We start from the raw sequence: 14885 nt of genomic DNA, 5'->3' as shown, positions 1-14885 counted from the left end.
CACCAGTCTTCTTGTCCAGCTTGGACACCCCCTGTTCCCTCACAACATTTGGCTCAGAAAGGTTAAGTATTACCTCTGACCACTGGCCTAACCCCACAGCTGGCCCAGTCCCCCAAGCTCACAGAGGTAACTTCTCCAGGGACTTTAGGGACTTTAGGGACCAGGTCAGTGACTGTGAGCAAAGGTAAGCCCCACATGAAAGGCCAGGGACAAGGCATTAGGCCCAAGGGAGGGTGCCCCTTTGGCTGAGTACAGTCTCTCCTCCCTCCAGATGATTCTGTGTCCCTCAGCCTCAAGCAGCTGGCCAGGGCAGTTCTTCCCAGGAACACAGCCTGTTTACTCTACCCCCATGGCCCAAATGCCCTCTCTAGCCCAAAGAAAGCCCCGACAGCAGAGGTCTGGCCCCAAACTTACACAATCAGGCCCTCTTCCCCGGGTCCCCAGACACAGGGGGACCAGGCCAAGTCGGGGGTGGGAGGCCCAGGTCAGCGTGGCCAGCGGGGAGGGGGGAAGCTGCCCTCAAGACCACGCTGCCCTGTGGTATCTGCAGCCTGCCTGGGACCGCAGGCGAGACACACACAGAGGCGTCATAGCCCCTGCCGTCCGGCCCTCTATGGCTCCCCAGGGACTCTTGGAACCCATGGGTTTGGCCGGAAGCCCTCAGCCAGACTCTGTACTCATTAAACACGGGCTGGAGAGATGGGTGGGGGGATGGAGGCTGGGCAGGGATGGCAGCCATCAGCAGATCTTCCCTGGTTTGATGTCCAAAGATAAACGAAGGGCCAGACGTGGCTTAGAGTTCATTAGCTTCACTCTAGGCAAGAGAACCCCCCACCCATGTGAACAAACTTAGAGATCTCTGGGTACCGTCAGTGCCTCCATCCCTGCCCTAACCCCCCAACTCCAGCTCCTGAGGTCCCCAAGGAGCAGATTCTTTCTTCTGGAGGCACCAGGTGCTGGGGTGCTCTCTTTGCCAACAGGCCAGCTTTCAATTTCCTAACCTCAGTTTGTTGAGTTCAGGTCACCCTGCCACGCACACCCCCGCCCGATTATACACCCCTCACCTGCCATGGCGGGAATCGCTAATCGGGCAATTACTCTAACTGCCGGGTGCTGGGGAGGAAGGGACCCACCCACACAGCCGCCGCTGAGATACTTTCTTCCAGAGTTCTGTTTTCCTCCTCCGAGTGGGACTGACACCTGGGTGCTATTTGGGAACTCAGTGCGCCCTCTGCTCCCAAAGACTTCCCTCCCCACCCCACCAGAGGAGATAGAGCTCAAGGCAGGTCAAGGGAGGCGGAGAGCACCCCCCTGTCTCCAGGATGCTACAGACAAACCTTGAACCTGTCTCAGCCGAGCAAGTGAGCCACACAGGGGTGATGTCGGTGAAGAGTCCACCGAAAGATTGGGGTCTGTGCTGAGTTGCCCGAGACACATCCCGCCCTATGCTGTGGGCTGTTGCCCCCTCAGCCCGAGGTTCTTGCTGCCCTGCTCCCACGGCCAAGAACGCTATCCTTGTCTATAGCTCTGTCCATCCCGGTCAGTCTGGACCAACTGATATTCAATAGCTTGGTTATAGCTGCTTAGGCTTGGGGACGAACAGAAGTAGAGGAGGAAGTCACCCAGTGAGAATATGCCCCCTCTCCTATTGTAGATGAGAGCCAAAAACTCACTTGGGATTAGTACACATGGAAGCTTTGATCTCTTAGCTTATAATTAGCACAAGGTCTTGTATGGATGGGTCCACCCACACAGTGACTGCCTTTTACCTCATCCTTGAGTACTGAAAAATTGGTTTATGGACTGTAAGTCATTGTTTAGAGATTGTTTCAATGTACCCAAAGGTCACTGATTTATGTGAACATATATTTTTAATGGGGTTGTTTGGTTCTTAAGCATAGATTATAGTTTCTGAGAACCCTCTTTGAACCAAGAAAACCTGGCCCCTTTAATGGCTTCCCCTCCCCAGCAGGAAGGCTTTCAAGCAATGGCAGCCACCCCCTGCCCCATCCCCAGTAGGATCTCGGATGAGCCGGTCTTTAGATCCTGCAAGTTTGATGCAGATTGGATGGTGGCCATGGGCCTGATGATACTCACAAAGTCCCTGTTCTCACTCCCACCCCCAGATTCTATCACACCGTCTCCCTGGGTCTCTATACTCCACCTGGCACATGATTGGGCCCAGAGGGTCGTGTGGCATTATGGAAAAGTGATGTTCTTTTTTGTTCATAAGGTCTCTTGGGGCCTCCTTGGACTTACCCACGTGGCACCGCCTGCAGACTCCTAATCTGCTGTAGGCACAGCAGGGCCTCTGCCTCCTACCTGTCAGGGCTTTCCCCAGACCACAGACACAGCCTCCAGTTTCCTACCCCTAAGCCACCAGGGGTGCGGCTTTCAGAAATGATGCCACCTCCCCACTCAAACTCAGCTCAGCCTTTTGAGGTCTAACCTTGGGTTGGATGGGGAAAGAGCCTGGCTACCTCAAGCCCAACCCTGTGGTGGGCAGGAAATTCAGGACTCACAAAAAAGTAAATATGGCTTAGTGAGTCTTCCGCACTGACACCATTTGGACATCGGATCAGTGTTGCTACCTCCCTTTCCCTTTCCTCCCTCTTACCCTAAACATCAGAGCAGTTCATCCTGGAGCCAGTTCATCCTGGAGCCAGCATAGGAACTTGTGGGTGTGTGTGTCTGTGCACATGCATATGTGCATGCCTGTGAGCACCTGTACATGCAAAAGGGGGGAGTTGTGGAGGCAAATATCAGATAGGAGAAACACAGTGACGCAAGGACAGGAGGACAGAGGAAGATCCAGGGGGACAAAGCCTGAGGGTTTGGTTCAAACTTGAAGTGCCAGTGCTGAAACAAGTCCACACATTTGTGCATCCCTCCTATGAGCTGAAGAAAATGGACACCCCAAGTACAAGGCCTTCCTGTGGATTGTGTGAGCCAAGCAGTGGGGGACAGAGGGGCACAGGACAGATCCCAAGTCAACAGATGCAGCTGGCAGTGAGGATGACTGCATCTTACACGGAAGATAAGGGTGCAGATAAATTAACTTCCAGGGCCAGGACTCAGGAGATTTGTGAGATAGTAATTCACGTTGGCTTTCCCGGGAATGGCGATGTCATTCTCAGTTCCTCTAGACACCCTGGCCTTACAACCCAGGCACACTAGGAAAGTGAATGTGGACAATGCTAACAGACACCATGTATCTGCTAAAGGGCAGAGACTCTCAGATTTGCAAAAGTCAATCTATACTTTGTTCATAATAATGAAAAATGTTGAAGGTGAAATGATAGAAAAAGAAAGTTGGGATAGCAATATTTGTATCAGCAATAATAATACCGTTAATTAATAATTAATGTCAAATGAATTTTGAAGCCAGAAAAAAAATAAGCATTACAGGGACCAAGAGGATTATTACTTAAAGAAACTATACCAGGAAGACACACTAATAACTAAATCTGCATGCGGTTAGCAGTATGGTCTGGAAATACATGAAGCAAAGATTGACAGAATCACAAGAAGAAATTAAAACATCTGAAATGAAAGTGGGACGTTTACATTCATCTCTTCCAGAAACTCAAAGCTTAAAGATGTCAAAAATTGATGAGGCACCTGGGTGGCTCAGTCGGTTGAGCATCTGACTCTTGGTTTCAGCTCAGGTCATAATCTCAAGGTCATGATCTCAGCTTCGTGAGATTGAGCCCCCCATAGGCTCCGTGCTCTGTGCAGAGTCTGCTTGCCCCTCTCCCCGCCGTTTCCTCCCCCTGCTTGCAAGTGTGCGCTTTCAAAATAAATAAATAAATAACATTAAAAAAAAAAAAAGAAGAAGAAGCCTAAAATTGAAAAAGGACATAGGGATCCCTGGGTGGTGCAGCGGTTTGGCACCTGCCTTTGGCCCAGGGCGCGATCCTGGAGACCTGGGATCGAGTCCCACGTCGGGCTCCCTGCATGGAGCCTGCTTCTCCCTCTGCCTGTGTCTCTGCCTCTCTCTCTTTCTCTCTCTCTCTGTGACTATCATGAATAAATAAAATCTTTAAAAAAAAAAAAAAGAAAAAGGACATAACTCATGAAAAACAAAAATAGAACTTAAATCTTGATCTGAAGGACATATATAAAACCTTTGCACCCTCAAACTGGAGAATACACGTCCTTTTCAAGAACACGTAACAGAACATTTACAAAAATGGAACATAAAGCAAGTCTCAAAAAAGACCAGAAAACATTTTTATGCATTCTGTGACCACAATGAAGTAAAATACAAATTCAGTCTCAAACGGATAAATAAACTCTCATCTGGAAAACTTCAAGTACTCTCCTAAATAATTTATGGGTCAAAGAAAAATAATTACTGTTATGATAGTTACAACCAAATAATAATGAAACAATACATATTGAAATTCGTGGATGCATTGAAATACTCTTTATTGGAGAATGTGCAATTTAGGATACATTGAGAACAACATGAGGTTGAGGAGCACCTGGCCGGCTCAGCGGTTGAGCGTCTGCCTTTGGCTCAGGGCGTGACCCAGGGGTCCCAGGATCGAGTCCCACATTGGGCTCCCCGCAGGGAGCCTGCTTCTTCCTCCGCCTATGTTTCTTCCTCTCTCTGTTTCATGAATAAATAAATAAAATCTTTAAAAAAGAAACATAAGGTTGAGTGTTAACAAACTACATATTCAGTTAAAGACTCAAGAGGATGTTCAAAGAAAGTAGAAACTGAAATAAGAGCAGAAACAAATGAATCAGGAGACAAACTCAAAAGCCGGTGTCTGAGATTATTAAACCTGACAGACGTAAAACGAAAACTAAAATAGCATGATTCATCCAGGGATAAAAAAGAAAGAGGTGGTGGAAACAGCCTTCAGGTTGATCAGAGGTGGTATAGATGTGACAATGGCCTGTGGGACTCTCCTGGCCGGGGAGGGGGACACATCTGGCCCGCGTATTGCCCATATCTTATTTATCTTTGTATCTTCACAGGTTGGCTGTCTAGTACATAATAGTGGGTCTGTTGCCTAAAAATCAAATTCCATTCTTGAGCAGATAGTCCCTGGCCCCTGTGAGGAAGCCAAGAGAATCTGTGGAGAGTTCTTAACAGAGGATCACATGTCCCTGGCTGTCCTGATGTTAATTAAAGCATGCAAATTTAGGAGCACCATACTTTGTTCAATAATTATGATCTTATCTCTTGTATGCCTTTGTTTTTTTAAGATTATTTATTTATTTATTCATGAGAGACACACAGAGAGAGAGAGAGAGGCAGAGACACAGGCAGAGGGAGAAGCAGGCTCCATGCAGGGAGCCCGAAGCGGGACTTGATCCCGGGGAACCCCGGGATCACCTCCTGAGCTGAAGGCAGATACTCAACCACTGAGCCTCCCAGGCTCCCCGAAGTTATCCTTATCGTAATATTCTTGCCTCTTTCTTGGGTGAGGCTGGCCTGAGTAAGGGAGAGGTGCAGAGTCTAGCTGGGGCAGGGGCAGGGGAGGGAGTGGTATTCATTGCCCAGGATGCACGGGAGGCTGTGTCCCATGTGTCTGCCAAGCTATTGAGGGGATAGGGAGGTTGAGAGCCCCCGGTTGATAATGATGGCTGTGCCCAAGCTCCATATGGCCAGGAAACCTGCATCTGCCAGATTTTCACATCAGTCTATGACATCAAAGAGTTGGTCTCAGCTCTCACAAACACCCAAAGTGGGTCAGGAGCAAGATCGGGAATGCACACGGCAAGGATGGAATATTTCTGGCTGGCAATGGAAAGTCGCAAGGCATACAGAGGCAGGACGCTGGAGTCTAGGATTTCAGAGGTAGTACAGAGGCCTCCTAACCCCTTCCAAAAACACCACCCTTTGCAGGCACTGAGGCCTGGACCACTCCTCTAGTTCTAACCCCCAACTTGGTTTTGTCCCCTAAAGAGAGGTCACCCCCAAGCCTGATGAGCCATTGTGAACTCTGAATTCGTGTGTCGGATGCTTTCCTGACTTGAGGTCTGATGGGGGCAGGTTGGGTGCAGTGAGTGAGGACAGGAGGGCAAGAGGGCATGAGGACACCGGCTGCCCGAGGGAACAACCCGGAGCTCCAACTGCCTAGCGCAGAGTCCTGCCCAGGGCCAGTCCTGAGCTTGTGGTGAGCTGCAGGGAGAGCCCACAGGCTGGGAGCCAGATGCCTTCCGGATGCCCCAGTGCAGCTGGAAGCCATGTGGCCGCTCTGGGTCAAGGGCCAGGAGCACAGGCCAACCAGCAATCAGAGGGTGGAGGGAGCCACACACCGAACATCTGCCTCTGCAAACAACAGCTTCCAGGGAAGCGGCTTCACGTGAGTGCTCTGCGGAGGATGGGGGCACTTATCACTCCATCCTCTCCCTGCCCTGTCAGCAGCAACGGAGAGTCTTTGAAGGTAAAGCCCAGCAACCTCCAAACAGTAATAACACACGTCTGTAAGACACTTGACAAACATAGACAGGGCTTTCCAATGTGTCATCTGCTATGGCTTCACAACATCCTCTGCGAGTATGTGTTTAAGACTGTTTTTATTTTGCAAAAGAGGAAACCGAGGCTCAGCAAAGATAAGAGACTATGGCAGACCTGGGACCTCTCACTCAGCCCCACTCTGCTAGTCAGAGCGTGGTCCATGGACGAGCAGCATTAGCCTACCCTGGGAGCGTGCTAGAAATAAGGCATCTCAAGCCCAGATGTAGTGAATCCGAATCCGGATCTTCACAGGACATTCACATTTACTATGCGCGTGAAAATTTGAGAAGTATTATTTCCACCATATCAGAACATTCCTCATAAACACCTGATGATCTACTTGAGTGATGTACTCTTGGGGAGTCTCAGTAGTTCTTGAGCTGAAAGGAGCTTCTCAAAAGCACGTGTACCTACTGATGGAAAAAACTGAAGACACGGACAAATTTTCAGAAGCAAACTCCTAGCAAAACTGAGGTGAAGACCCAAGTCTCCTCTCTTTTGGCTCAAGAGGCTTCCATTACACCTACCCCCTTCCTATTTCTTTAGTTTTTTTTTTTTTTTTTTTTTTTTCGTATTTGGTGTTTTTCATCTGGGGTTCTGTTTTTTTTTTTTTAATAAAATAATTTTGTATTGGTGTTCAATTTACCAACATACAGAATAACACCCAGTGCTCATCCCATCAAGTGTCCCTGGGGTTCTGTTTTAAAGGCAGGCTGTCTTTGCCGGTTACGTGCAATTTAGGCTAATGGTAAACTTCACTGCATTTTCTGAGCACACACTGTTAGAAAAGGAAGACAAGAACAAAAGCAATTATGGCGTTTTCTTTGCTGGGTATGTGCTACTTTTTCAGTGTTTTTGTAGCCATGGTTCAGTCACGTGATAGGCAGTTGTAGAAAACCAGCCTGGTAGGAAAGATTAGTCCCGAGTAATCTGGGGCGATCACTGGGTTGGTTACAAATACACGTTAGATGTGATAACATGTGGAGAGATATACTTAATAATAATGTGTGAAGGGATATCTAGGTATCTGCAAGGACGCAGGCCGCCCTAAAATTTGTGTCTGTCCAACACAAGTGCAGGACTTCGGCAATTTTCTGGTTAATTTGCTAAGTCTAGATGGCCAAACCAGATAATTCAGGCCAGTGGTAGATATTTTAACTTACATATTCTGGTTTGGCCGTCTTCGTTTATAAAGTTAACCTGATACTTGCCAAGTCATGGAGTGTGAGCCCTCTCAAGGGGAAGAAATGCTCATGTGAGTGTGAACGCACACGGGTTTTAAAATGTACATTCCCATGTAATTCCACTTGGGTCATGTTGCTCTGTGAGAAGAAGTAATATCGACTCCAACATTCATCCCACAGGTGGTGGGAGGTTCAGGGTCCCTCTCAATATTGCCAGGCATGTTTGGGATGGAGTTGGGGTTGGCCTTATGTTCCCCTATCTGCCCAGTGGCTTCTGGCTCCCAGTTCCTGCTTCTGTGGAAGTTTCTCTCTCTCTTATGTCTTGTCTCCTGTGCACATTTCCACTCCCTGCTCACATTGAATCAAACATCTAAATTAATCCACCATCCAGGATTTCTCCAAAACATCACTCACCAAGACCAGTAGGTGCAGTAGACTTTCCCTCTAGATGTGAAGTAACCGAGGGGCAGTTTTTTGCTGCACAATAGAATAGATCATACTGTTGATGACTATAGAATCTCTGTCCTTAAAAGTCTTTCAGCTATTCCCTTTCTCCACCTTCCCACCATGGGGATTTGTCTTCTCCTTGGGCTGAAGCCTCCTATCATGTTGTGGTTTCTCCTTCATCCAAGTTCCCTCTAAGCTAAATGACTCTTCCCCCTCAAATCCCTGTTTGGGTGTCTCTTTGTCTCAGTGCAAGCCGTCCCGTTCCACGACTGCCTCTACCACCCGAATGACATGTCTGATGTCTGTTCAACAAAGGGCCCAAGGATGAATTCTCCCACAGGCTGTCGGTGACAGTGGGCCCTCTCCCAACACTTCAGTGTCTTCTGTTACAGAACAGACAGCTGGACAGCATCCCCCTGCGTGTGTGAACATACGTGCAAGCAGGGATGAGAGGGTGTGTATGAGCTTGTGTGCAGTGTGGGACTGTGTGCACACACGTAGGGAGCAGCCGTGGGAATTAGATCAAATGCAATTAGGAAAATGTGTGAAGTGCGTCTAGATCCATTCATTAGGTACTGGAGCCAATGCTGGGAAATCCCACATGTCAGACCCATGAAGGACTCAAGGAAGGGATTCCCCACATCCGAGCTACATGTCCTTGGGGCAACATGGACACCAAGGCAAGTAAAGAGGTAGAACCATGGGGAACAGGAAAGACCAAAAGAATGCGTTGAACAACAGGTTCCAAGGTTGAATAAATAAATAAATAATCTTAAAAAAAAATAAAGGCATACAAGAGATAAGATCATAATTATTGAACAAAGTATGGTGTTCCTAAATTTGCATGCTTTAATTAACCTGGACGACAGCAGCCTGCCACAAACAGCACTGGGAGGGGGAAAAGCTGGGTAGAAGTTTCTACTCCTTGGGCGTAGAAGGCTCTGGGGCAGGTGAGCAAGATGTGCAGTGCCGCCTCTCCTTCCCAGGAATCTCTAAGGCCCCAAGAGCCTCCTCGTCAAAGCAGGGGAAGGGCCTGGCCTTGTGGAGGGAGAAGGAAGGCAAGAACGCCCTCTTGGAACCCACGCTGACCTGAAAGTCTGATACATGGGTTTCGAGGAAAGGAATGTGAGCCCAGCTATGGCCCAAGTTGGAAGCAACAGGACTATCAGAGTGGAAGGGAGGACAGGGTAGGACTAGCATTTCACCAGCCCCTTCTCCAAAACTGCTTGTGTCCCCCGGGGCTTAGTTACTTCTGGAGGACTGAGGTCACCAGACAGTATGTGTAATGTCACTGGGGAAGGCTGGTGAGACCCGGATGCCAGTGGCCTTGCGCTAATGGCCTTCCCCGTCATATGTTCCAGGCAGCTCTCCTGGGCCTCGGTGGAAAACAGCGGCTAGGAAGTTTGTGCCTTACCTCTTATTGTGCGGAGCACTGTCTGGGTGAGTCCCCCCGCCCTCCGATCACCTCCTCCTGCCCTGCTAGCCTCTGACCCGGTTCTGACAGCTGAGACGCTCCAAGAGGGAGGAGTTCTTCTCCAGGGGGTCAGAAAACCAAATCTGCATCCGGCCTCATCACTTCCTTCCTCTGCGACCTTCGCTAAGTTACGGAGTCACCTGAACATTTATTTCCTTGTGTATGAAGTGGCAGCAATAATGCTTTACCTTGTGGAGGGAGTCTGGAGGATTAAATGAGGTAAAGCTGGGAAGGCACCCAGGTCTGTGTCTGGGGACAGTGGGTACTGGTGATGGCTTTCCTCCCAGGGCCAGATCACGCCGTCCAGTCCTCAGGGACAAGTCTTACTCATCTTTATGCCCTCAGTACCTGGCCCCGCGCCCAGTAAGCCCTAGGGTATCCGGTAAGCGTGTGTTGAAATGAACAAAATTTGAGGACAAGTCAGAAGGTCATGGAAAAGGAAGGGTCTCATAGGTTCCGCCCGTGATCTTAGAAGGTCAAGGACCTGAATCTCCACTGCCACGCCAGGCCCCAGCTCCCCTACCCCTCACCCAGAACTTAGTCCATGTCTCTCAGAGCTTCCTCTTTACCTCCCCTCAAGGGGGCTGCACACTGGTGTGCTGTTGACATTTTCTGCTCCTCCCAGATCAGGTCCCAGACAGCTCCAGCTGCCCCCTGGCTCTGTGTACTACCCCCTTGGCCCCATGATACTATCAGGCTCTGAACCCACTTCCATCCCACCCTCCTCACTCTCCAGGTTGCCAGATAAAATCCAGGATGCCCAGTTAAATTTTAACTTTGGACATACCTATACTGAAAAATGATTTGGTGTTTAACTGAAATTTCTATTTAAATGGGTGTTCCGTATTTTTCTTTGCTCATCTGGCAACCCCACGTAGGGAGTATCAGTCTACCAATCACAGGCTTCCTGTCCTCCATACCTTTCTTCAGCCCTACCAGAACTTCAATGCCTATCGCAGCCAAGACCCCTCATTCATTTACTCACTCACTCATTCAGCAAATTTTAGTGTCTGTCTACCAAGCCCCAAGCCCTCTGCTAAGTACTGGAGGTACACTGCTGAAAGCATCACAGTCCCTGCCAACATGAAGCTTATATTCTAAACAAATAAAATTATTACAAGCAGAGTAAGTCAGGGATTAAGAAAATAAACAAATGTATTTGTTTATTTATTTTAAATAAATAAATAAATAAATAAATAAATAAATAAATAAAGGGGTTGAAATTGAAATTAAAGGCTGATATTTTATTTATTATAAATAAATAAATAAAATAAATAAATAAATAAATAAATAAATAAATAAATAAATAGAAATTGAAATTAAAGGCTGATGCGGTCACAGGAAAATCTCTCGAGAGAGACCCCAGGCTAATCTGAGAGAGGAGAATGGGGCTGGCTTGCGTGTGTGTGTGTGTATGTGTGTGTGTGTGAGTGTGGGTGTGGTGGGGGGATTCTAGGCCCTAAGGCAGGGAAAGAACTTTGACCATCAGGGACGAAAAGAAGACCCAGGCGCCAGTCGGCCAGTGGGGAGGACACAAGACAAAGCTGGGAAATGAGAAAACAAAACAAAACAAAACAAAACAAAACAATGCTTGAGGCCTTATAGGCTCTGGTCACGTTCGGAACACACACACAGCACATTGAAAGGCTTGTGGGGAAAGGGTTTGTGGTCTGAATGATGATTATTTAATGCTTCATTGTGATTGAAACGGAGGAGCCTCCCTTGGAAGCAGGCAGACGGGCTGCAAGGCCACCGCAGAGTCCAGGTAAGGGAGGATGGTAGTTCAAAAGGAAACCAGGTGGTGGCAACTGAGACACACTTTGGAGGACCCACTTTGGAGGAAGGATTTGCTGGACTTGATGGTAAGTTGGCTATAAGAAGTAGGGAGGAATCCAGGACCACAGCCTCAGCAGCTAGGAAGGTGGAGGTGATACAGGCAAGACGCGGGCAACATGGGGTGAGAATCCAGAGTTCTCCCTGCGACGGGTCACGTTTGAAACATCTGGGAGGCTTCACGTAGCAATGTCAAGTCTGCTTCTAGGAGGCAGAGCTCAAAGAGGAGGAATAGGCTGGACAGAAACAGGGACTTGTCACTTGCACGGTGGTGCCTACAGCAATGGACTGGCTGAGAGAGGCGCTCACGACCCAGGCCAAGGGCACCGACATCAGAGCCACGTTGCAGAGGAACCTGCGGAAGAAAACCAGGAGAGCACCACGTGGGGAGACCCAGAGAGGGGAGCACATGGGGCCAGGGGCCGGCTGAGTTCAAGCTGCAGACAGAGGAGGTAAGCGAGGCCAAGAAAGTTGGGTTTGGCAAGTTTCTTATGGGTGGGTGCGGTGAGGTGGGTGGTGGCACAGAAGCTGGACTTGGGGGGAGGGTGAAGAGGCAATGGCAGGGGAGGAGGTGGAAGCAGCCAGTATCGCCCGCTCTCGCAAGAGGGTGGCCGTGAGAGCAGCAGGGCAATGCAGCCGGGGCTGGCAGGGCATGGGTCTTGGAGAGGAGGTTTTTTTTCTTTTTTTTCTTTTTTTTTTTTTTAAGGCAAGAGCTACAGCATGTTCGGGTGCGGATGGGAACATTCTGGCAGGAAGCTGCAGAGTAAAGATGCAAAGGAGAGAGGGTTAGCCTGCCCTCAGATGCCCCTGGCTTCCCCAACACAGACGAGGGCGACCTTGCCCCTGGACCCAGACCTAGGCACCTGGCCACCTCCCTGGAGTTGGATGGCGGGGAAATGCCGAAGACTTGGGGTAAAGGGAGCTGGGAGGGGAGGGCCTGGTCTTGCCCTAGAAATAGAAAACCAAAACTGGTAACTGAGTAACTCCTGGAGAGGGGGCAAAGGCATTGGCAGCCTCTGAAGGAGCCAAAATAATCTGTCCCGCTTGGGCAGTGAGGCGGGTCCGACGTGGGGTGGAGGGGACTGGCCTGGGGTCACTCAGCCCCCAGCAGCCCTCCTTGGCCCACGGGGGCGAGCGGGGTCCTCAGGCTTACTCTGCCCATTCCCCCGCCCCGGGAGCGATGGGGCTTGGTGGGCAGAGCAGCCTCCAGCCAAGGTCATGCGCCCCGTGCGGGGGGCCAGCCAGCCGGGTTCCCTCTGTCCCGCAGCCACAGCCCGCTCTAGACCCCCACAGGCAAGTGTTCCTGCCAGACAGACAGACAGGTCAACAGAGCAGAGCCCCAGGGAGCCCCAGCCAGGCAGAAAAGCCTGAGCACAGGGTTCCGGGGGGTGGGGGTGGGGGGCTGGCCTACATCCCTCAACCCCGCCGGCCACTCCTGCTCCAATCACCCCAGCTGGTCAGGTCTTAACCGGTCACCCAGCCCCCAGGAGACAGGCCTCCGTCTTCTGAGGTCCCAAAGTTTGTGCCACACACCTCCTCTGACCCCCAGCCAGATAGCAGCTTCCTCAGGTCCGTCTCATCTCACAGCACCTGTGGGTGGACTGAGTCGGGGGCTGGTTTGTGCGTGTGGAAGCTGCTGGCAGGACCGGGGCCCTCCTCCTCCTAGCTTCGGCACCTCTGTCCTCTCTCACCTGCAGGGGAAGGCTGCCCAGGCTCACCTCGACGATCACAGGAAGCAAGGACACATCTCACGAGCTGACGGTGCCAGGAGATGCAGGAGGGCGAGGGCGGAGGGCTCAGCTCCCAGGTGTGTCCCTCCTCGGAGGCAGGCCTTGTCCTGGGGAAGCAGGGGTTTGAGGGAAGGACAGTGCTGGGCTCCAGAGAAGGGGGCTGGGCCTCTCTCCACTGAGGAGGAAAAGAAGGTGAGAATCACTGACCTGGGAAGTTTCCATGAACTCTGGCTCTGGGGGAGGAAGAGGGGGAGAGGGCAGCAGGAGCAGGGCCAAGCGCAGGGGGAGGGAAGCAACGTTGCAAAGTGGTTTCCTTACCATAAACTTCTAATTGGATCCCATGGTAAACAGACACGCTGGACCTGCCCTGAGGAATGAGAAGGGCCAGGCACTGCTGGCCACCGGGTAGAGAGGTGTTTGGAGCAAGGGGACCCGTGGACCTGGATGACTGGGGGTGCGATCCTGGGTGAGGGGGGCAGCTGGCCCAGGACCCACACGAAGGCTGCGCCCATCCCGCCCCCTCTGCCTCCCAGCACGGAAGTGGTGTCTGTTTATTGGTACTGAGAGTGTGGGGCGTGAAGGAAGGGGTCACGGCTGGCTCTTGGTAGCCCCAAGAGCTGCACCACCTGCTGACTCAGTCACCCCCCCACTCCACACTACACCTCTCTCCCCAGCTGATGGGAACAAAGTGGCCGCAAGTTTCCAGTTGTAAAAATTGGGGAGGAGCATCAAGAACAAAGATCAAGGCTCTGGATTTTCCATGACACTTGGGCAGGGGCGGGGGCACCGTGCCTGGCTGGCACAGTTCCCATCGCCTGCGCCCTCAGGGAAGCAGGAAGCTGCCATGCGGGCACGGGGCAGTCCCAGGCTCACGGTCTGCGGGGCGCCCTCTCCTGGGGTGCCCTTGGCAGCAGATGAGCTGACCGCCTTGCAGGTTGTCCGCGCAGAGTCTTCTCAACTCTGGGCCTTCCCGGCTCCAGTTCCCCCAAGGCCGGGAGCTCACCCAGCAGCCCCTGAGCCTGCAGCAGTAGGCAGAGGTCTAGGGTCGGGAGAGGGACAGGGAGGGACATGGAGAAAAAGACAGAGCACAGGAGAAGGAAGTGTGGACTTTGGGGTGGGTGGGGTTGTAGGGTTGCTGGAGGTCAAAAGGCAACTGGGACTGGGCTGTCTTCCCGAATAAGGCCAGTCTCCTTGCCCTACCACTCCCCTTGCACCATACTCTCCACCTCAGGAAGACTGGGGGAGCTGGGGAGGAAGACTGGGGGAGCCTACAGAGAGGCCAAGCCTGTTAGACACACCATGGTACATCTGTTTCGAGGAGTACTCTTCAGCTGTTACCAAAAAAAAAAAGGGAAAAAAATCCATACATACTAACAGAGAAGAAGGCCAAGGTACAGTAAATGAAAAAAAAAGTTGAAAGACAGTATGTAGATTCTGATTCTATTTTGTTAAAAAATAATTATTTTTAATTACCAACAATTACTTAACAACTATGAATTAATTAACAACTGTTGCCTTTAGATACGTACATCTAAATAACTATTTATTTGAATGTGCTTAGAAAGAAGCACAGAAGGATACATGCCAAACTGTTAAAAGAAATTATGTCTGGGATCATTTGGATTAGAATTAGAAGAAAGGAGAGACTTTTGTATTTGAAATTTCTTTCTTTTTTAATTAGTTTTTTAAAAGATTTTATTTATTTATTCATGAGAGTCGCAGAGAGAGAGAGAAAGAGA

The 14885-nt window shown here is 50.3% G+C and overlaps 1 long non-coding RNA gene across 1 annotated transcript; it reads right to left on the bottom strand.

The window, feature by feature from the left end:
- Positions 1 to 10804: 10804 nt before the first annotated feature.
- Positions 10805 to 14241, bottom strand: LOC118352526 (uncharacterized). The gene is made up of 3 exons (XR_007406340.1): positions 13465 to 14241; positions 13108 to 13321; positions 10805 to 11771 (listed from the first exon to the last, which is right to left on the bottom strand). It is a non-coding gene; the product is annotated as an uncharacterized LOC118352526 (long non-coding RNA).
- Between the last annotated feature and the right edge of the window lie 644 nt (positions 14242 to 14885).

Source organism: Canis lupus, chromosome 27 (genome assembly GCF_003254725.2).
Source record: "Canis lupus dingo isolate Sandy chromosome 27, ASM325472v2, whole genome shotgun sequence".
NCBI classification, from domain to species: Eukaryota; Metazoa; Chordata; class Mammalia; order Carnivora; family Canidae; genus Canis; species Canis lupus.
Note: the sequence above shows the minus strand (reverse complement) of the source record. Positions and strands in the feature narration are given on the sequence as shown.